Source organism: Pogona vitticeps, chromosome 4 (genome assembly GCF_051106095.1).
Source record: "Pogona vitticeps strain Pit_001003342236 chromosome 4, PviZW2.1, whole genome shotgun sequence".
In the NCBI taxonomy this organism is placed as follows: Eukaryota; Metazoa; Chordata; class Lepidosauria; order Squamata; family Agamidae; genus Pogona; species Pogona vitticeps.
In genome coordinates, this window is record NC_135786.1 from 171,720,715 (window position 1) to 171,744,907 (window position 24,193).

The following is a 24,193-nucleotide window of genomic DNA, read 5'->3' on the forward strand; positions in this document are numbered from 1 at the left end:
GCATTTATACCAGCTGAGGACTTGTACAACATGTTTAATATTACATCAATGCAATGAAACTGTTTATCCAGCAGGTTTCTTAAATCAGCTGAACTGGGCAAGTGGTATAGATTTATTCCCCTTTGGCCTGCATTTTACAAAAGAACAGACTACAACTTTATCAAATAAAAGCTACAGCCCTAAATTTGTTCTTAATTGGAAAGTAACAATGCAATCTTATACACATGTACTTTGAAGTAGATGTATTATTTTCAGAGGTACCAACTCCCAATTAAGTGGACTATAGCCAAAATTTCATTCAAACCTGATTCAGGTCTGTGAGGTAAATATAAACTGATCATAAACACAGTGCAACTGTATGGTTGCACTCTGTCTAAAAACACCAAACATTCACACAGCTATGTGCATTTAACCACTCTGTTAAACACACACTTTAATATGTTGAGGGGGTTTTAGTATGTCAGAGAAGCCAAGACCAATCCTGTCAGATGGCTGCAAATATATGTTAGCTAGCAACTTGATGAGAGAAGAAATAGTGAAGTCAACAATCTGGATTAAGTTGTTCTGTAAACTGCATTGTATTCCTCCATATTCCTTGAAAGTCCTATCTGACTTCATGGCAGACACTGCGTGGAGGGGAAAAAAGAGAAGCTTTCCAAAGGTAACACGTCTGCTACACTCTTTTTCTAGGGACAAGCCTGAAACCTTGACTTTAAAAAAAAGGATTCCTAAATTATTTATTTTCTTATCTTGGAAAAGTACAAATGTTTGGTGCAACCTTTTGCAAGCAGAAGTTCCACAATCCACTGCATAACCACATAATCTGACATCAAATAAAAACAACATTAAACTATGAAGAATTTCCTGTAACTCCACTTAATGGGCATTGTACTATATTTAAAATGGTGAGGATTTGTTCATTAGACATTTGCCTATCTTAAAAAAATGAATTGTCAGGCTTTGCTTTACTGACTATAATTACAAATAGTTCAGATAAACGTTTATTTCATTTATGCATGACATGTGTGCACTACATTTATAAGCATCTAATTTAATCCCCATATAGTAGTGTGGGAGTTTTATTTTTGTTTATTTATTGCATTCCTTCATTGAGCTCAAGGTGGCAAACATCACTCTCCTTCACAAAAATTCTGTATGGCAGGTTGCAGAAAGTTTTTCACTGCAGCTACCAGGATTCACCAGGAATTCCCTCAGCTAGAATTCTTGTAGCTTTAGCCAAAAAAGGAAAGGAAAGGAAACCAAGTCCTCAGAGAAGTTTTAATATACATACATATACCTTGGGAAGATACTCTCTGCAGCAATGTCCATTAGAAATGAAGAAGAAAGACATAGGTAGCACTTTCCAAGTTCCATGGGAGCTGCAAGGCATTAGGGTACTGTCAGTCAGTCAGTCAGTCAGTCAAATTTTACTGAAGAAGTCTACAGACCATTTCATCAATCATTCACCATATATAATAACATTATTGAATTTTATAAACTCACAAAGGATCGGCTCTTACATGAAAAAAGAAAATTGGATCATATGTGTCTCATATATAAACCAAATACTCAGAATTATGTCAGTCAGGTCCTCAATCTAAAATAAATTACAGTTAATCCCATAAAACCTTGCTTTAAAATCCTTATAGAACTCTGCTATATAATTTATAAAACCACACATTTCTTTTCATCCTCTTTCTTTCTAAGGGGAACTGCCTTGACCGCATAAAGAGCAACCCTTTGTGCTATGAACGTGCTGGAGCCACACAACAAGTCGTACATTTTCCTCTCGTCATCCCATGTCCTCATCCTATTAAAGAGTGGGGCAAAGTAATGTTTTCTAATATTAGCATATAACTGACAGTGCAGCAAATAGTGGGCAAGATCTTCTATTTTATCATTCCCACAGGGGCAATGTCTATTTTGTACAGGTATGACCCAAAAATGACCCCTCTGCATCATTGTATCCATTTGTTCAAAACAAAGTTGTGTAAAGGCCACACGCAAGTCTCTTTTCATCGTAAAGGACATGTTTTTCATCCTGAAACTGGGCTTCAGCCCCAGCCAGCCATTTCATAGATTTTACAGGTGCTAGTGCAGCTAGGTCCACCTGAGCTGTAATATCTAAATCTCTTTGCTTAAAAACATTTTTATATTGCAATTAAGAACATTTATATTCATATATGTCATATATATTCATATATATCCAGAGAGTTCCAGAAAAATATCTACTTCAGCTTCATTGACTATGCAAAAGCCTTTGACTGTGTTGACCACAGCAAACTATGGGAAGTCCTAAAAGAAATGGGCTTGCTTGACCACCTTATCCATCTCCTGAGAAACCTATATGTGGGACAGGAAGCAACAGTTAGAACTGGATGTGGAACAACGGATTGGTTCAAAACTGGGAAAGGAATACGACAAGGCTGTATATTGTCCCCCAGCTTATTTAACTTATATGCAGAATACATCATGAGGAAGGCTGGACTGGAGGAATCCCAAGCCGGAATTAAGATTGCCAGAAGAAATATCAACAACCTTCGATATGCAGATGATACCACTCTGATGGCAGGAAGTGAGGAGAAATTAAAGAACCTCTTAAAGAGGGTGAAAGAGGAGAGTGCAAAAAACGGCCTGAAACTCAACATCAAAAAAACTAAGATCATGGTCACTGGTCCCATCACCTCCTGGGAAATTGAAGGGGAAGATATGGAGGCAGTGACAGATTTTACTTTCTTGGGCTCCATGATCACTGCAGATGGAGACAGCAACCACAAAATTAAAAGACACCTGCTTCTTGGGAGGAAAGCAACGACAAACCTCAACAGCATCTTAAAAAGCAGAGACATTACCTTTCCAACAAAAGTCCGAATAGTCAAAGCTATGGTTTTTCCTGTCGTGATGTATGGAAGTGAGAGCTGGACCATAAAGAAAGCAGACTGCCGAAGAATTGATGCCTTTGAATTGTGGTGCTGGAGGAGGCTCTTGAGAGTCCCTTGGATTGCAGGGAGAACAAACCTATCAATTCTAAAGGAAATCAACCCTGAGTGCTCACTGGAAGGACAGATCCTGAAGCTGAGGCTCCAATTCTTTGGCCATCTCATGAGAAGAGAAGACTCCTTGGAAAAGACCTTGATGTTAGGAAAGTGTGATGGCAAGAGGAGAAGGGGACGACCGAGGATGAGATGGGTGGACAGTGTCATCGAAGCAACCAACATGAAATTGACACAACTCCTGGAGGCAGTGGAAGATAGGAGGGCCTGGCGTGCTCTGGTCCATGGGGTCACAAAGAGTCGGACACGACTAAACGACTAAACAACGACGACGATATTAAATACTATAACCATAGTTTGTGAGTAATTTCAAAAAAAATGAGAACCAATATTTTTGAGAGGGTGTAATCATTTGCTCATTGAGGCATGCCTTACGGAGCCTACTGTTGCCAATGAACAGAGAGTTTTTGCAGTAGGAGGAGCAATCAGCAATAGTTAGATAAAGCAAGCAGCTCTGCACTGTATTGCCATCCTTAAATGTTCATCTTCGACCACAGTTACAAGCCAGAAAAAGAAGATAAGAGAATTTGTAAGAGTCAAAGCTGCACCTTATCCAAGGAGAACCCATAGCCCAAGGAACAGAAGACACTTTTGATCCTTCACACGGATCATTTGCTTATGATCCACCCAGGGTCATCCTTTAGAGAAACAGATAGCACCAAGAGATTTCTTGCTGTTCTTATATATCATCAATGTAGAACTGGCTTATAGCAACTTTAATAGGGTTTTCAAGGTATTTGAATGAGGTATTTAAGGAAGTTTCAGACACCCCAGTGAGTTTCAATAGCAAAGCAAGGGAATTATACCCCGGTCTCCTGAGTCCTAGTGCATTACTCCATTTACTACACCACACTGGTTACCCACCATCAAGAGATGACTGAAACAGATAAGATAAAGATTATTGAAAATGTTACCTCCCACATGTTTTTTATCATGGTTAGTATCCTGCATCCTGAGCTCCAAGTATAGAAGCTACCCTGGCAGTCTGACAAGATGCCAGTTGTGTGTAACTGGGTGCTAAGCCCGCATATCATTATAGCCATGTCATGTCAATACTGAACAGGACAGTGGCCTATAACTCCCAAAATTCCATGGGAACCACACTTGCTAGGTTCACTGAGAGTTCTAGGCTGCTCAACATCATTTGACAGGAATTCTTCTTGTGCTCTATACTGTTTAATACCAACATGGAACCACTGGGTAAGTATAGCTCCTGTCACTAACATGGAGATGATGCTCAACTCTTTTCTGACTTTTCCATCAAAGTTTATAAAGTTTGTATGTATAAAGTCAGGGAAGGGTTGGATACAACAAAACAATCTAAAAAAATAAAATCCAAACAAGAGTGAAAGTACTGTTGTCCGTTGGCAAAACAGCTGTTGTAGGATTGTGTTCCAATTTTTTTCAGATGACATACAATTCTCCCATAAAGATCATGTTTGTAATTTGAGACCATACCCAGATTTGCAGTTTTTGCTTGATCTTCCTTGATAGTACTAAGAAGTGTCTTTTTCCCACTTTGGTTTATACACCCAATATGCTCTTACTTAGAAATAATCTGCTCTAACTACAGTCATACATGACACAGTGATGTCCAGATTGTTCCTGGACCAAATTCAGCTTTTTTTTTTTCATTGAATGACTTGGGCAAAGGATACTTGAAGAACTACCTTTTCTGACTGAGGCCAGAAACAGATGTTACAAATAACCACAACAGAAGAGAAAAACCCATAAACACCAATTGTGTATTAAACAAGGAATTTTGTTTTGTTTTCTGAATAGTCTTCAAGACTCAAGAACAGGATTCCTCTGAAGCTGGATTTCTTGAATATGATTGTGTACCTGAATTATATTTCTCTAAAAGTAACATGCTTTCAATTCTAAAGAACAGTTATCTATAATGTATTTTTCTGCTCTAAAAATGACCTGATCATTTCAATTGAGACTACCCCCAACCCTCCTGACTTCTGACACTCAGTGTATGGCTACATATGAGAGTACCTCCTTAGTCATTGCTCTTAGGCTGTAGAATTTTCTTTCCAGGAGAGTAACCCATCCTCCTTTCTACTGACCTTCTGGGAGATAACAAAGACTTCCTAGAAAATATATGGAACTACAGTAGTCTAGCTGCTACTTATGACAAAAACTGATTGTTGTATTTAACTTTCAGAGGCCAGTATCTTACTGTGTGGTTTTGCCTGTACAACGGGAATGACATCATTATGAGCAGCAGATTACTGTTGATTAAATGTTTCTTTTTTCTGTTTCCAGATGCACACAACCCACATACAATGAAACAAAGGAAGGTGCACCCCAAAATAGGGGGGGAAAAGTATTTGATCAGCTGCAATCTGTCATCACACAAGGGAGCTGTGCAACAGGATACTGAACTGTATGTTTAATTCTGCTAGCGTCTTTTAGACACATCTTAGAAAAGTTACTTGCTGGAACTACAATTCTGAGCGCACCCTAGCTAGCATGGCCACTAGGGAAGAAAGAAAGGGAAAAATCAACTTTTCAGAGCTTGGATCTTAGCTTGTATAAGAAGATAGGATAGTAATGTGTTTATACATGCATTATTGTTATTACTTTCAAAACCTATTTTTGGTATCGTGGTGTACCTGTCTGTAATAAATAAGATAAAGGTGACTAAGTTATCACTCATTGATGTATAGAAACATTACTGCCAACGTATGAGGACTTCTGTCAAATGATTTCTAGTCTGGTAGCATAATCCTTCTTTCTCCATTTATTATCCTATTTATAATCTTCAACTAACCTTTATGTTACCATCTTTTCCTAGCATTTACTCAAATAGGGGACCTGAACTTAAATCCTTCCCTCGGGCCTCGCAAAGATTTAGGTGGCCATGACTGCAGCTATGCCCTTCCTTCAAAACAGCCAGTAGATTTATCCTTGCCCAGAAAATACACCTTCCCATTCAAACTTATTCAGAGTGCCACAGACCATTTTTTTAAAAAATCCCTTTCCCTCCCATTGTCTTGTATAGGGACACAAACTGGTCTCCAAAATGGAAAGAAGAAAAAAGATTTTTGTTTTCTCAGTGGCTTGATGTGGGATAAACTGAATATTGTGGAGGAAAGTTTTTATTTTGGAATTGTTATAAAGCTGACTTCCCATGAAATGGAGTCTTATTTCATAGATCCAGAGCCCTGGAAGGGACACGTAGGTCATCTAATCAGATATATCTTCCTTCTCCAGTGGGGATAATCTGAACATAAAGCTACATGCTCTGGCCAGTGCCCAGCGCAATTAAATATGGCAGCAGCATAAATAAATATGTATAACAAACCAGACCTGTGCTGTACATTATAGAGTATTCCATGTCGTCCAGAATACAAAGCAGATGAAGGGAGAAGGTGGTATAGAGAAGGGGTACCACACTAACACTGCCTGAAGGCAAAAGGGGGAAAAGTGCATTTGTGCCAGGCTTGTTCCAAAGGAAGCTCTCTAAGCGTACTAGCATGAGTCTGGACTGTCTTTAGTTTACTGGCAGCAAAAGCTGTTCGGTTCACCAACCTGTATGTCTGTTTAACTATCTGATGTAATCAGTCTAATGAACTTGTCTATCATCTATCAGTTTCTCCACACATCACAGCCAAGTTGTATTAAGAAAAGCAAATTCTGAGTGTTCTTTGGATTAGCAGTGTGATCAGCTCTGGAGCTGGCACAACTGACATCTCCCTTCAAGCAAGCCATCCATGGCATGTCTCTGGAACAAAACAGAACAAAACAAAACATTATAATTGCTGGGGAAAGCTGATCTGCCATAGATGCCCATTAGGGGACATAAATTGTTTGTCTAACTGCAGTAATTGAGTCACATGTGTCTATCAGGAGGGCAAGGATGTGACCCTGCATAGCCACAATGAATCAACAATAGAGGCAATGGGTGTAAATCTCCAGTTATTTGCTCACACAGTGAAAATTTTTTTAAAAAAAAATGGAAGCTTTCTCATTTTAAATAAGAGGAGGAGGATGAAAAATTTTGTGCATTTTCCCCAATCTAGCACTTTTCTAGTGAAAGGTTTGCAAAAAAAAATTCAGAAAAGTATTTTGTTCAAAATATTTTCAGTGCAAAACCAAATTGATTGATTAATTGATTGATTGACTGACTGACTGACTGACTGATTACGAATGCTTCTGTTCAGCAAAAAAGTACTAGCCTTTTAGATCTCATGAAGGAACAAAAATATTGCAACAATTGATTGTATTCTTCAGTCCAGCGTATCAGCAGGCCCAAATATTATTCTTCTATCAAGGACAAGCTAGAGTCATCCAGTTGCCCAAATGTACCAAGGGCCCTGCTTGCAGCCCATCAAGCCCTGGAACACAGGAAGGCTGACCATCATCTTCTGTGTTAAGAGATTTCAGTCTTTCATGACAAACACTTTCTGTAAACAGCTCACAGGTTTCCATTCATACGCCATCTTCATCAGGGAAGGAAAGATATTGACTCAAGCAAAGCTAACCTTAAATACCTCCAGATACAATCAGAACTAGCTGGGTACAAATGCAGACCAAACTCAGGCAGATTAACGTTAAAGAACCAGTCCCCCACATTGGCCAGCATTATATAAGGACAACCTGCCAAGTGTATTCAGTTTACAAAACAAAGGCTTCCAGCAAGCACTAAAATTAACACCACTATCTTTGTTGATGGAATGTGGCTCAGGTTTTATCAAGACAGACTCAATAATAAATCTAAAACAAGTACACATCTTCTGCTGTCTTTCCCAGGCATCCTTGCATGCCTGGAGGTTTAGTGGGAAAGACAAGAAGGTTGATCAACTGGGGATGGCTCATTCCCCAGTAGACCAGAGTGTAGCTGTTTTCACTCCATTCTGTCAGGAGAGAACATATGAAGCATTCTGGCCTCTTCTCCAACAGTCTTGGAGAGTGAGGCATTATCTGTTGTGATATTATAATAACTGCTGTGTTGTCATGGAATTTTTTTGCTTGCAGTTGAGGGGCAATTTTGCATACAAGAGCAGATTCTCAGAAAGGGAGACAGGCATTTGGTCCTATCCCAGGCAGCTGATCCTCTTCCCATGGGGATCAAGGAGTGGGGGACTGACAGGGATCAGCCCTGCTTAGGAGAACTACTACAGTGACCCACAGCTGGTACCAATGGGTCTCACCGCCCCACCCCACTGCCATGCACCTAGGGAGTACAGACTCAACTCTGGTTGCCAACCCCTGGCTTCTCAGCAACAGACTGGGAAGGTGGACATCAGATCATAGCCAGGTCACCCAATGCAGAAATATTCTTATGTTGTGCCAATACTTTTTACCTGCAACCAATCAGAGCTGTACCCTTTTATTTCCACCATTTGTCACTTTCCTAGAGGATTCCACAGGCAAAAGTCCAATAAGCCAGTCCAAGGTCAGAAATCCAGGAGAGACAAAACAGATGCCAAATTGTCAAAGCCAAAACACAAACTGAAGTCAGAGTCCAAAAGCCAAGGGTCAAGAGAGCAAGGTTCAAGATAAGCAGGAGCGTGGACGTGAGCCAGAGAATTGACTTGTTGCTTACAAGCCTCTGGGTACAAATTATGTAGCAGCAACAATCATCTAATTCCTAGAAACATTCCATCCTGTTAAAACTCAGGGCTGGTTGACCTGATGTTCCTGTGAGAAGCATTCATGCGAGCCTCAGACCTCCATGTTGTGAGTCTCTGCCAAAGCTTATCTCTCACTCTGGCTAGTGCGGGAGAAGAATCTGGCAGTGATTCAGCTGTCTGTGATAGTAATTGCCCAGCATTTTCCTCAGCTGTAATTAACCCCTCTGATTCCAGATCTTTTTTGGCTGAACTCATGACACCATTCAATAAACTGTCAAACAGTGAATAGTGCACTATATTCTCTTGGTAGATAGGGAGTGTTTAAAGCCGTCTTGCCTGGATCCACCATAAAATGTATGAGTTAATTACTTCCTTAATATATACATATTATACATGTTTTTGTTTTTTCTGTGACCTTCCGCATTAATCTGTTTTGGATGACAATGTATGCTTGTGAAGTATATCATGGTATATAATTTGGGATCTGTTTTCCTTAAAGATCCTGCCTATACACTACAATCAGACACTGGTTCCAACAATAATACTAATAAAAGATGGCAAACACAAAGAGGAGGGCCTTCTTAGTCGTGGCTCCCACACCTCTGTAAGTTTCTTCTGATTGGCTTACAATTGGCCCTTTCAGTAGTTTTTTAGGAACACTTTGTATATATATACAGTACATTTTTGTACATATACATATACACATACATATACATATATATACATACATATGTATACTATATACATATATATACATACATATATATACTTTGTATATATATATATATATATAAATTTTTATACATATACATATATATACATATATATACATGCATATACATATACATATACATATACATATACATACATACATACATGTGTGTGTATGTATACATATGTGTGTATATATATATATGTATGTATGTGTGTGTGTGTGTGTGTGTATATATATATATATATATATATATATATATATATATATATATGTATATATATGTATATATATGTATATATGTATATATATGTATATATATGTATGTATGTATATGTGTGTATATATATATACAGTGGTGCCTCGCTTAACGATTTTAATTGGTTCCAAAAAAAAAATCGCTATGTGAAAACATTGTTAAGCGAAACACCATTTCCCATAGAGATGCATTGAAAACCGGATAATCCGTTCCAATTGGAACGGATTACCATCCTTAAGCGAAAATCCCCATAGGAAAAAACATTAAGCGAAACCCATTGAAATGCATTGAAGCCTATTTCAATGGGGGAAAAAAATTCACAAAAATTCAAAAAGACTCAGAACAAAGCCAAATTAAGTTAACGAAGGTTTTATTAGGTGCACTAATGATTCCAAGCACTTTAAACATTTTTTAAACATTTTAGAATATTTTAAAAATAGCAAAAAAGGGGCTGTAAAAAAAAACGTTAAGCGAAACAAGGGGACCTAAAACTGTCATCGTTAAGTGAAGCATGGTCCAGAAATCGTTAAGCGAAAATCGCCCATAGGGAAAATTGTTAAGTGAAGCACAAGATCACTCTGAAAAAGCCATCGTTAAGTGAATTTTTTGTTGTACGAAGCAATCGTTAAGCGAGGCACCACTGTATATATATATATATATATATATGTATGTGTGTATATATATATATATATATGTGTGTGTGTGTGTGTGTGTATTATATATATATATATATATATATGTATGTATATGTATATGTATATGTATATGTACAAAAATGTACATACTTTATGACTGCTGAACAGAAATAGGAAGCCTGCATCCAGAGCCCAATGCTGTGTACAGTAAGAGAGATTTACTGGATCAGAAGAGAACTCAAAATAGAGGCAGATAATTTTGTCCATTTACATGAAGGGCATTAAAGTATCAACCTTGGCAGTGTTGATCATCTATTTTCCAGGCACATGCAGATCTTGGAAAAGTTAAGACCCAGAGGAGTTAGAGATGGGCACGAATTTAAAAAATGAATCACCAAATTCATTCAAAAATCGCTAATTCATCAATTCATATTCATACGAATAAATGCCCCCCACGAATCATGAATCAATGTATGTTTAGTTATTTTGATTCATTGATTTGTTTGGCTATGAAATGCCCCCCCCCAGCACCTAGAGACACAACATTCACAGGAAAGCTTCCTCTGACTGTCCTCTACAGTCCCTCCATGTCTGGTGAAGTTTGGGTTTCAGATGTCTGAGTTATATACCTACAAATAATCATGATGAATCAAAACAAATCACAGTTTTCTGATTTGTGCCCATCTCTACCCAGAATCCCTCAAACAGTGTCACAATCAGCCATGCTAGTTGTAAATTCTGGGATGTGTAATCCAAAACAGTGACTCTCCCAAGTATAAGCATGAGGATCTGTAGACTGGGGCCAGAAAGAAAACCTTACTGAAATTAAATAATTTGTTTAGGACAGTGGAGTTCCTGTAAAATATATGTATAATATAAATGTTTCTTAGTCCTGATGGTCACATATTTAATTCTTCATGTTACATCTGTTTCAATTTTTTTATTTCATCTGCTTTTATTTTAATAATAACCTTATCTTAGAATTGCAGAGCTGGAAGGGACCCTATGGATTATTGAGTCAGGGAGGCACAGTGGGGAATCGAACTCCAACCTCTGCCTCCTCAGCTGAATACCTAAACCACTGAGACAGCTTCTACCCAAATTGTTCCAGGGGCATCCAAAGATTTGGTTATTTATAAACTCAGCAGAAGGAGAATGGCAATTATAGGGCATGCTGCCATAAGGCAAAACAGGAATGAGCTTTGAATTCACCTGGAAAAAAATTGGTTGGCTCAGATAATGCATGTACAGTAGTACAGAATCCCGAACCTGCTGAGCAATGTCCAGTGATGTCAAGGCAATACTAAGTAAATTGCTCTCATCATCAGACCCATGCATATGATGATAAACATAAAGAATCCTGTAGCACCTTGTTGTCATTGTTTAGCCGTGTCCAACTATTCGTGACCCCATGGACCAGAGCACGGCAGGCCCTCCTGTCTTCCACTGCCTCCCGGAGTTGGGTCAGATTCATGTTGGTAGCTTTGATGACACTGTCCAACCATCTCGTCTTCTGTCATCCTCTTGCCTTCACACTTTCCCAACATCAGGGTCTTTTCCAGCATCTTACAGACTAATAAATACTTTAATGTGTTTGTAAAATCATCTTGGAAAAACTAAGCACAACAAGCCTCCACTGATGAGGCAAAGTGTAAATCAAAATGAAGGGAGGGATTTCCCCCTTTTTTTCTCATTTTCTTTTTTTTTTCTTTCTTTGTTTCTTTTTCTGTGAAAGCTAAGAAAGAGTAAACATTCAAGTATATGCTGTTCATGAAAATTTAATTGGGGTTATTTTTTTCTGCATTTTTTAAAATGCTCTTTTTAAAAGTCTGTGATTCTGTAACACCAGCCATCTTGGTGCACATCCAGTGAACCTCACAGCAGATCTTTGGAACTGAACTTTTATAGCTTTTACTTTAGTTTTAAAGTGTTATTATCATGAATGGTGGAAACCACACTTAAATTCTCCTGCTCAAATCAGGTATTTATTTTGTTAAAAGTCCAGACTCCTACTGAGATTTTATTCCATAAAAAATAAAATGGTGTAGACTGGGGAGGTAAGCTGCATAATTAATTAGGAGCCCATCATATGTCTAGTTGTGTGTCTGGTCATGTGACTGACATGTGACCAGTGCATACAAATGGCATCCTGTTAACTTGTTTAAAAAATCCCCAAGAGCTGCTAGGGGGAATGGCAAAAGCAGTCAAACCCAAACTAATGAACCAAAAGGATTATGCACAATTAACACTGAGTTCAGCAAGTCAAGTCTTGGTCCCTCTGCGTGCTGAAACAACTGTTTACTTGTAATGTTTATGTCACCAGCTAAAGTTTACTTATTCATTCATTTCAGTTTCGAATTCACCCTGTCCCTAAAAGCACAGGGCAGATCTCCCCACCACAGACACACACATATCATGTAGCTAAATTAAGTTCAAAATAATGTCATCAACAAACTACTGGCATAGGAATTTGTCGTGTTATTCAGTACTGTAGGACTTATGTATCCACGGAATCAATATCTGCAGTTTCACTTATCCGCAGTTTGCCACAGTCCTACATACAAGGACACCCTTTTGTGGCCTTTGTCTCTTATATGTTGTATATGGGTTTCCTTGGATCCACAGTTCGGGCATCCATGGTAGATCACAGAACTGATCCCCAAAGATGCAGGGTTCTTTCTGTACTTCTTGGAAGTGTTCTTATGTTATAGTTCTCAATAGGCTAGGAAATAGGAGAAAATAGTTTCTTGATTCTCTCTACTGACCCATTCTGATATTGTACCATGAAAATATTTATAAAAAATACAAAAGGCACAACCAAAGAATGCTTCCCTTTGTCATTTAGGAATAATAAAAGAATTGGCGCCAAACCTGAAAAATTCTTGTCAAAATGCCTTTAAATGATGTTTAAAGTCACTTTTAAAATACTTTGAATACTTATTACACCTAAGTACTGTGGTCTTACTCACCATACCTAAAAACAACTAGTTACCTGTTCATTATTATAAGTGAATTAGTCATAGGTAATTATACTACTTGTATCTACCTACTTCCAATCTCTAACCAGTATGCTTTTGTCTGTATTTGACAGTATAAACTGAATACATGCAAGAAAAAGGGGGGGATTTGTTTGCCAGGTCTTTGTGAGACATTTACCCAAAATGAGAAGCCCGGGCAAAAAGCCCTACAATTTATCATCCTATCCTACTTGTAACTCTTAACCTAAGAGTGTGTCATTTTACTTGCCTTGTTATTTATTTACACATGCATTTTCAGTATCAACCCCTTCATTCATTAATCCTAATGTGGCCTTTTTCAATGTCTATTTACCATTTTAAATACTTACTATAATTTACAGGGCTTTATTGAACACATCCGAGGTATATTATATGAGGCTAGCTTAATGGAAAGTCATGTATACCAAAGCAGGAGAAAAAACGCACATTTAATTTATGGTTGGCTTTGGGTTTTGATCATAATTTACTTCCAAAGAACTGACTATTCACACAAAGTCACAACATTAGATGTTTTCCAGTAGCAAGATGAAAGAGAATGTCATTTTTTAAAATGGTTTTTGCTGTTGTTGTTGTCCAAGATTTCCCAGATTGCCGTCTGGGATGGTGCAGAACGCATATCACTGCTTTACTAAATATTCGTTGATGCTTTGTCTTGATACAGTCTGATCTGGTGTCAAGATGTCTATCCCAAAAGAAATGGGTGCTCAGAGCACATTATGGATGCTATTTTTAAGGATAGGAAAACAAAGAAAACTATGATGTCACAAAACTGACTAAAACTCTATTCAGACACCAAGTTAAATCCAGTGGTAAACCCAACTTGAAATGAATGGGACTTATTAGTAGCTCTTGGAACAATAGGAAGTGTTCAGCTCCATGACCTGACCCTGGTCCCAATGTCTTCACACATACATCTTCTTCCCTCTTATATTCTCAGTGGCCCCATATGATCATGAGAACAGAAGCCTGCTACAATCAGAAGTAGAATCCGTTGAGCAGATAGCTGGAGCTGGATGCATCAGTAAAAATTAAGGCCATGCATGGCCCATGCCATATTAGAGAACTGACTGGCAACTTTGTGCGCAGAATGTTGGATTAGATTAGTCCAACATGGCTCTTCTTGTGAAGGAGCAGGAGCATCCAAAAATATTAAAGCTTCTAGTCAAGTTAATAAATCTTTGTTTATGACCTATGCCAGTGTCATGCAAATGAAATACTAGAAGTGACAGATTGCCACTAATTAATGAGTCCCTGCTCTTCTTCTAGGTTGTAAACCACTTCTATCTAATGAGATGAAGTTAAAACAACTGGAGTTGAGCAATTGAAGCAGGGACTCTCTAATTTGTACCAATCTGCCAGATGATGACATAATTTTCCCCTACACCACAGTTAGCTATAGTAAGAGGATTGTGTCCAATATGGCTACAATTTCCCCTCTAATAAGGAGAGTTGGGATACAGCTGTATCCCGTTTATATGTGCTGATGGGCCCTATTCAGGCTGCAAATAAATAAATAAATAAATAAATAAATAAATAAATAAATAAATAAATAAATAAATAAATAAATAAATTTATTTATTTATTTATTTATTTATTTATTTATTTATTTATTTGATTTTTACCCCGCCCCTCTAGACAACGTCTACTCGGGGCGGCTTACATCAGTTAAAACGAGTTAAAAAAACATATAAAATGCATTTATACTAAATTAGTACTAAACAAAAGGTTTCCAAGATGGTGGTATAAAAAAAAAAGATGGAGAAAGAGAAAAGGAAAATGACTTAATTGACTGGGGGGTAGGCCTGTTTAAACAACCACGTTTTTAATTGGCTTTTGAAAACCCCCAGCGAGGGTGCCAGCCGGATTTCAGTGGGGAGTGTGTTCCACAGCCGAGGGGCAACCGCCGAGAAGGCCCGGTTTCTTGTTTTCTCCTTCCGGGCCTCCCTGAGCGTCAGTCCCCTCAGCCGTCCCTGCTGGCTATGTCGGGTGACTCGGGTAGATCTGGGTGGGAGGAGGCGATCTGCCAAATATTGAGGTCCCAAACCGTTTAGGGCTTTATATGTAATCATTAATACTTTGAAGTCAATGCGGAAACGAATAGGTAACCAGTGCAGCGCAGCCAGAGTGGGGGAGATATGTTGGTGTTTTCTCACCCCACTAATAAGCCTGGCTGCTGCATTCTGGACCATCTGGAGTTTCCGCATGAGCCTCAAAGGCAGCCCCACGTAGAGTGCATTACAATGGTCTAGTCTCGAGATTACGAGCGCGTGGACTAGAGTAGTGAGGGCCCCCCACTCAAGATATGGCCACAGCTGGGCAATCCGCCATAGATGAAAATAGGCAGAACGGACCACGGACGCCACCTGGGTTTCCATGGTTAGCGCCGGGTCCAGATGTATCCCCAAGCTGCGGACCTCACTCTTTGTGGCAAGGGTCGTCCCTCCAGAAGAAAGGGAGTCACCTATGCCACTGATGGGAGGGCCACCCACCCTCAAGACCTCCGTCTTGTCCGGGTTCAGCCTCAATCCATTTGACTGCATCCATTCCAGTACGGTGTCCAGGCAGCGCTGGAGGGACTGGACGGCATCCACTGAAGTTGAAGTAAAAGAGATGTAGAGCTGTGTGTCATCAGCATACTGGTGACACGATGCCCCACACCCTCTGATGACCCCGCCCAGCGGCCTCATGAAGATGTTAAACAGCATTGGGGAGATGATCGACCCCTGTGGAACCCCACAGGGCCGAGACATTCTCCCCAATCTGCCCTATCTGGGGGCGGTCCTCCAGGAAGGAGGGGAGCCAGGCAAGTGCCAGGCCACCAACTCCCAACTCGTAGAGCCTCCCCAGGAGGATACCGTGGTCGACGGTATCAAAGGCAGCTGAGATGTCGAGGAGGACCAACAAGGACACATTGCCCCCATCGGCCTCCCTCAACAGGTCATCCAGCAGTGCGACCAGTGCCGTCTCTGTACCATAGCACGGCCTAAAGCCCGACTGAAATGGGTCTAGAGCATTGGTTTCGTCTAAGAGCGCCTGAAGCTGGTCTGCCACCACCCTCTCAACCACTTTGCTGAGGAAGGACACAAATAAAGATCTGCCAGAGTTTATTCCTTGTACGTTCCTAATCAGGACTGCAAGAAGGCAATCTGCACACATCCAAAATATCTTTTAAAATGTCCACTGGCATGCCTTAAGGTTCACCAGTTTTAAAATCATAAATAGGGGGTCCTAGATCTTGAACTTCACAATAAATACAATTAGATTCTAGTGATTTTTGTATCTGAAAGCAGGCCAGTTTTGCCCTGCTGAGGATCCAGGATAATTCAGATCCCAAATGTGGAGATGAAACTTCTGTATTTACTGGCAATCACGGGTAAGCAGTAAATTCAGCTTGTGGCATCACTGCAATGTAGTTTATCTGTCTCTAGAGTTTAAAATCATTCTCCTGCAAGAGACAACTGGTTAGGACCTTTCCCTGGACAAGTGGCCAGAGCTTCCTGGCAATTGTTTCATAATGAATTATACTGCATCATCTGTCTAACAACCCTCAACCTAGAAGACATTAAGGAGAAATGAACCCAAAAAAAGCTGGCAATAGTACAGGCTGAAATGCAAAGAGAAAAAAAGCAGCTCTTCAGACGAAAGGGAGCTGCTGATTAACAGAGCCGAGGGGAAAGGAAATATCTCCTTTTTCTGTTTGTCCAGAATTAAAACAGAATTAATGTACTCTGGTGTTTGAATCCTCACCTGTGCTATAACACTGTGTAAATGCTGAGCTGCTTAACAGCAAAAGAAAGGGAGTGCAAGGAGCAGAGCAGCTCCTTTGCTGTCAAACCAAACTCTAATTGCATTTTAATTCTTTTGTCTTTTTATTGTATTTTAAATGTTGTAAGCTGCCCAGAGACCTTTGGGTAGTGTGGGCGGCATACAAGTTAAATTAAAAAAATTTAAAAAGTAAGTAAGTAAGTAAGTAAGTAAGTAAGTAAGTAAGTAAGTAAGTAAGTAAGTAAGTAAGTAAGTAAGTAAGTAAGTAAGTAAATGTATGTTGATTTCCTTCCTGAAAACCATCCAACTGATAGGAAAAATTAATGAAATTAGACTGTTCTACTTATTTTCTTGATAAAAGAAGTACCAAGTATTTCAAAGTCTACTTCTGAACAAAGTCTTCCTTCCTTCCTTCCTTCCTTCCTTCCTTCCTTCCTTCCTTCCTTCCTTCCTTCCTTCCTTCCTTCCTTCCTTCCTTCCTTCCTATTAATGGCCACAGCAAGGTACAATTCATAGAATGGTTGTTGTGGGTTTTTCGGGCTCTTTGGCCGTGTTCTGAAGGTTCTTCTTCCTAACGTTTCGCCAGTCTCTGTGGCAGGCATCTTCAGAGTGCTGTCCTCTGAAGATGCCGGCCAACCTTCAGAACAAGGCCAAAGAGCCCGAAAAACCCACAACAACCATTACAGTCTGGCCGTGAAAGCCTTTGCGAATACAATTCAAAAAACTCACAGAAAACAACAGACCAGAGAACAGCTTTTCATTATGTTTCAGTTTGCTTTTTGTTAACAGGGTTTGTGTGAAGAAAATGACAACTTGACTGCACCACTGCATCTTCCTGCAAAGTTCAGTATCCCAAAAATATTTGTGGTCCTGCAGTGCCCCAACTCTGACACGTGATTGTTTGGCACGGATATGCATGCACATGCAATTGTACCTCTTAGAGATACATGTACATAGACTTCTCCAGTAGCAGATGCATGCACACCCCTTAATTTTGGACATTCTGGATACAGTTTCACATAAATATACATGGGGAAATTTGTTGCAGAGTTTTTAATTTTTGGTTTAATTTATGTAGCTGTGCAGCAGAAATGCAGGGATTCACAAAGCAGAACAGGTTCAAGCTCCTCAAAGTAGACCACCACTTTTTAAATCAACTGGCATTTACAGTGTGGCACTCACCCTTGAGGCCCCTGTTTTATTTCGTCCTCACAAAGGCTTGCACTCCTTCCTCCTCTTCACACTGCCACCAGATGTTATTTCTTTAACATCAATTAAGTACTGGACACTTATGCTGCCAAACACAATCAGTTTATTGAACAGGGTGGGGTTATTCACATATATTAAACTAGGTTTGGTTCATTCAAATCACTCTTTTAACTCTCTCTATCAATCTCTGACCCTCCTGGTCCCATTCCCAAGCCTCCAGCTCTCTAACTCTCTTTCCAGTCTTCTCTCTCCTTCTGCCCAAACTCCTCTGGCCCCCGCCTTCCGGTCTCTCTATTGGCTCTCCCGTCAAGGGTCCACAGTGACGGACAGATGATGTCTGGGCTATCCGCTACACACAGCCTCAATAACTCACATTGAGATATGTGAAGCAGAAAGAATAAAAACTATTTTCCAAACTAACAAAATATGTCTGGCTGCTTCAACAGGCCTCAACAGACTACTGCTTCTAATGGACTAGTGACAGAGGGGAAATTCAGAGCAGAGAGGCAGGGCTTTCTTTGAATTCAGAGAGAACCATTGGTTGATGCTAGGTAAATTGACAGTCATCCCAGCCCAGAAAGGTATCTCCCAATCACACCTACTAGAGGCAGCATGCGAGACTGAAAAACTCCAACATTCACACAGCTCCCATATCCCTTCCTATATAGAGACCCCTTTTATATACAAGTTGTAACAATATTTGCTATTTATGCTAGAGGAGGGCAGCAGACTCATGTAGAGCTTGTGGCTATCAAGCAGGCATAACTGTTCCACAAATTCCTATTAGAAAAAATAGAAAACCTACATTCAATGCTTCAGAAAATCCTTTCAGAGGTAGTTCAGGAAGAAAGAATCCTAAAGTTGATTCCAGAGACCCCTAAAGCCATGAATTCCAGTATGCAATTACAGAAGAGGCTGCATGTGCTACCTCTCTCTGGCGCATATAGCAGCCACTACACTGACTTCAGAAAAGGAGGAGGAAGCAAAGCCTGAGAGCAGCGATCCTCAGATCAACAAATAGCTCTTTAGTAAGGCTACAGGAGAAGAGGACAGAGATGCTAATCTGGTTATCTATCTCTCGGTCATGCCAAAGTGTTTTAGGTTTCTTGATATATTGGCACTTTAACCTCTCTAGAATTCTGTTCAGTGTTTGATGGCTATGCCAAAAACAGTAGGTTGCCTGAGTGGAAAAGTTGCCATTAATCAAGGAACACATGAACTCCTCTTTTTAATTATTGGAGGTAGTTCACACGTGAAGCCAAAAGTTGTAAACAGTAGGACTACCATGTGATGTACATATATAGGAGTCAGAAAATGTGAGCAGACAGTGAGGTACATGAAAGTTAATTATGCCAGTTAAATTTATCTCTGGTTTTTACAGGGCAAGAAGAGTCAAGAATCTAACTTCCCTTCCCACTGTCAGCAGCATAATCATCTTTCATATTTGAAGCATCGTTCTATAAAACAGGCAGGAATAAAGATTGTATCCTTCATTCTCTGCAGCCCCTCCTTCCTGCTTTCCTTTTTAGTGGTATGCAATGAGTTGAAGGGATGGGAAAGTTCTCCTTAGCTAAGCCAATATCCCATGAGTTATAAATGGCATTTCATACTCATATGCAGATTCCCCCCTCCCCTTTGCCTAAGTGAATTATTTACAAGCTACAGCTTGTGGACTCCAACAGTCAGCTGCCAGAGATTTACACCTACACTGAGTTTCTGCTCGCCTGCTGAGAGAATATGGAGTTTTCCACTGCCCTTTAAGATCTGAATGTTGAACACAAACCAGCTTTGCCTGAAACCCTTCCTGGCTGGTAGCAGACTCGGATTCGTTATAGGGAAGAGAGACAAGCTACCATTAAGCTGAGAAAAACCGGAAGATGGGGTGTTCTTTAATACCTTAACTGTAAGAGGAGGGGAGATTTTTCTCACACCATAAATTCATTTGCAAACTAAAAATACCAGGGCTGATATAAACAAATATATTTCCCCTTCACACTTCAGAATATCGGAAGCAGTTTTTCTTAGTACCAGTAAAATAATAACATTGTGGTTGCCACAATGATTTTTAAAAGGGATGCTGCAGAGTAAGGAATAATGAATAAGGAAGGAATGCTTACTCAAGGTCTCCTCTGAATATTTTGTAGAACCTGTTAAGATACTCTTGAGCAAAGTACTACTGTTACTAAATCAAATATTATTATCTATGGCACTGAACTATGTCAGAATGTGAACACATTTTGTCATCTTGCCTTCATTTGGCTACCTTGTGGTGAAATGCTTTTTGAACCTGGGCAAGTAACGAGGAATAGTGGTAAGACCCATAATTTATGCCAGGTAATTCATCCACAATTTACCCTGAGTTTGCAAACTTTATCTCTAAGAACACAGTGAACAAGTCATGCAACACATTCACTGTGTGGCAAGCATATCAGAAAAAAGAGAGAGGGAGAGAGAGACAAAAAGATCATGGCACCTTAAAGACTAACTGTATTTCAATGTATTTTGTATTTTCAATATATTTTGTATTTTGTGGACCAAGTCCACTACCACTACCCGGAGACTTGATCCACAAAATTAAAATATTGCAGTTTGTCTTTAAGTTGTCAGAACATTTTTGTCACTTGTGGGGTTTTTTCCTCTTGCCTTGTCTTGTATGCTTGCACAAACTAACGTGGCAATTTCTTCAAACCCTCCAGTGTGGCTAGGCCACCCGATATCCTTCAGGAGTTTATAATGAGAATTGGCCCCACATAACTTTTATTAGCTTACATGCCACTTTTTTTTTAAAGTTCTGGCGCTGCTGTAAGCTATGCCAAAAAGCAGCCAAAATGATACTGGTCCTGCAAATCCCCTTACATATTCTCTTTAACTAAGAAGTGATGAAAGTTTGTAAAGTTGTTTCAGTAGCTATAGGACTGGCCAGAAGATATGTAATGGCTTGATCCACTTCACTTGATTTTCCAAATTTCCAGATACCAGAAACCATATCTATAAGTTTTCTGCATTATATTTAATTTCCCCACCTTGCAGTCATGTAACCATAGCAGCCTTGTTTTTAAAAATAAAGAAATAAAATGAACACAGACAACAGCTTTTTCAGGAAACTACCGATGACCAGTGCCTCATTCAAAGCACTACCAAAGGAGATATAGGTCAAATACCCTGAAATTCTTTGCCTATGATTGATTTGGAATAATTATAATGTCGTAAGGGGATAATCTCAACTATGAAAACAAGCCAATTATTAGTGATTAAGAACACAATCCTATGCATATCTAGAAAGAAGTAAGTACTATTAAGGTCAATTGGTGAATCTGTGTATCTGATCACTGCCTCAATCATTTAAGTACAAGCCACTTCCAGCAATGCAATCCTCCATGAAATATGCTGCACATATAGTTTTATTTTGTCCCCAATAAACCTTTTTACTCACCCTATGGTCTGATGAAAAAGCTTCAAGGAGGCAAGTTCCAATGCAAAGTGTATTGGGAAGTGTTCAAGTAACCACTGCTTTTTTCCTCATGTTGTTGCCATGTTTGTTTGAATTTTATTTCAGGGATGCACATAAGCTGTGCCCCACAAGCCACGTGCAACCATCTCTATCAGGCTGAGTACCCTACCCCCACCGCTGCACCAATTAGTTGTACGGCAAGGGCCCCAGGAGTCAAACTGAGATACAAATTGGGAACAGGGCAGAGGTTCTCTCCATCTCTCAAGTGGGCAGAACAGTCCACATCTCCAATAGTAACAGGAGATAAGGGACACGTAAAGACATTAAAAGGTTCAAAATTCTGCTTTTAAAGTGGGAATATAAAAATGTAAATACGCCATTCTTTAAATATCTTGTTTCATAGATGTGGACATTTTTTCCCCACAGGGGCTTATGTCTCAATAGATGTGCATTGAATTGATTTTTAGGTTGCATGCTTGGTGGGAGAAGTTCTAATTGTGTATATGTATGCGTGTGCATGTGTAGAAAGAAGTGCAGGCCCCGTAAAGCCTACTCAAGAGCTGAAAAAGTTATGCCTGTCTGGTTTTATGCCCACACACATTTCACAAAGCACTTGAGGAAATTGAAGCTCGGAAGCTCAGATGCACACCTTTACATGGAGGGTGGGACGTGATATGTCAGAGAAGCCAAGAGCAATGTTCTCAGGAGGGGTCTAGGCTCTATTGACTCTTAGCAGGGTCACCCAAAGTGGAATGGCCAAAGTTGAGACAACAGACTAAGATGCATCTATGCTCTTCAGATGTATTGGCCACATCAGCAGAAGAAAATGGATGGCTCGAATGGTGATGGAGGCAGAAAAACTTAGGGAAGGTAGCTATTGGGCAGCAGCAATAGCTGAAGATGACACTAGTAAAGGATCTTTCATGAACAATTGCAATGGCACTTCATGGTACTTATACGGCAAGCTTTTATCTGACTTGATTTTATCATCTACACCGTGCTCTGTGGTAGCCAAAATTCCTCCATGTGGCAGGGCCACTTAGACTAGCATAATAATATCTCAAAAAATGGGTTGGATCCAGACTTACAAATTCACTGAAATCAATGAGATAAATCAATCATGACTGACTTTACATTCCACTGATATTAATATAGCATGATTAAATCTGATCTAACTCAATGTTTTGCCTTTCTGCACATTATTGCTATCATTTTTAGCATGCAGAAATGAATCCTGATTCACATCTCATCAGATTGGATATACACTGGGGGCTGATGTTAAACAGCAACAAGACTTTTTTTTATACATACAAGCAGGATGTAAAAGTCACATGCGCCTTACTTAGGTGTTCTAACCTGAAATTATTTAGGGCTGCAACGTGATGAAAATGCAGAGCTGCAGCTGAGTCCATTCCAGCTTCTTCCTCAGAAGTTACCCACATCTTTGTACTTTCCATCTGTCTGTGTATTCATCTGAATGTGTTTACATGACTGAGTTCTTAGGCAACCCTAAGAGTTCTTACAGGTTCCTCTTCGGACCTACATGCTGAGCATGCAAAGGTTTGCAGAAGGTTCTGGGTGGGGGAAGGTATCAGTGCGTGACTGTTGAGTGCACCCCGACTCCAGCATGCTTAAAGCCCTATCTGGTTTCAGGCAATAACACTGAATAGGAATTTGGGTCATTGAGCATTCACATATAGTGTTGCTGTTAGGGTGCCTTTTTAAAAGTTTTTGAAAGACTAAACATGAACTGGAACTTTTAAATGTCCAGAAATTGAGAAAAATTAGAGGAAGAGATCAGCAACATTTTTGGCGGGGGCGGGGGGAATAGTGACAGTCAATAGCAACTGGCCTCAGCACAGTTAAAACTAGCTATGCCTGAATTCCTGGAGTTTAACCACTTTGCACTGGTTTTAGTGGTAACTGGTCACAACCTATTTTGGTGTGAGTCAGTTATTCTGCATTAAGAGCTTCTGGATAGTGGTTTAGGTATCTGGCTTAGGAGCCAGAGGTTTGGAGTTCAGTTCCCTACTGACCTTCCTTGACAGGGGCTGGACTTGATGGTCCATAGGATCCCTTCCAGCTCTGCAGTTCTAAGATTACTATTATTATGTGTTTCTAAAACATTGACTATAAATGCATTGTATCAAAAATGGTCTCCATCACAAAGATAAAAGTTACCGAATGAATGAATTTATTTCAGCACCTTATTTTAATTAGTGAGAAAGCTACCTTCTATGTAGCCATCTAGATCAGTATGTCGTGATCACGGCTCTACAAGGTTTAGGGCAGGATTCTTTTCTAACCTTACGTAGATATGCCAAGGACTGTTAACTGGGGCCAAAAAACAGATGTTAGAGACAGAACATGGCTGGAAGAGGGAAATTCTTAACTAATGTGAACACTGAGTGTTATAGCATGAACCTCTTTCATGTCTGGGATTAAGCAGATTAGCTTGTTTTGTTTGGTGGGTGGTCTTCAGGATTTAAGCATGGGATTCCTCCAAA

The 24,193-nt window shown here is 39.7% G+C and overlaps 1 long non-coding RNA gene across 1 annotated transcript in view; it reads right to left on the reverse strand.

Moving 5' to 3' along the window:
• Positions 1-1,077: 1,077 nt before the first annotated feature.
• LOC140706385 (uncharacterized) overlaps positions 1,078-24,193 on the reverse strand; it is a 100,537-nt gene continuing 77,421 nt past the window's right edge. Inside the window, exon 4 of the long non-coding RNA XR_012086025.2 lies at positions 1,078-1,379. This is a non-coding gene — a long non-coding RNA (uncharacterized LOC140706385). The remainder of the gene's footprint in view (positions 1,380-24,193) is intronic.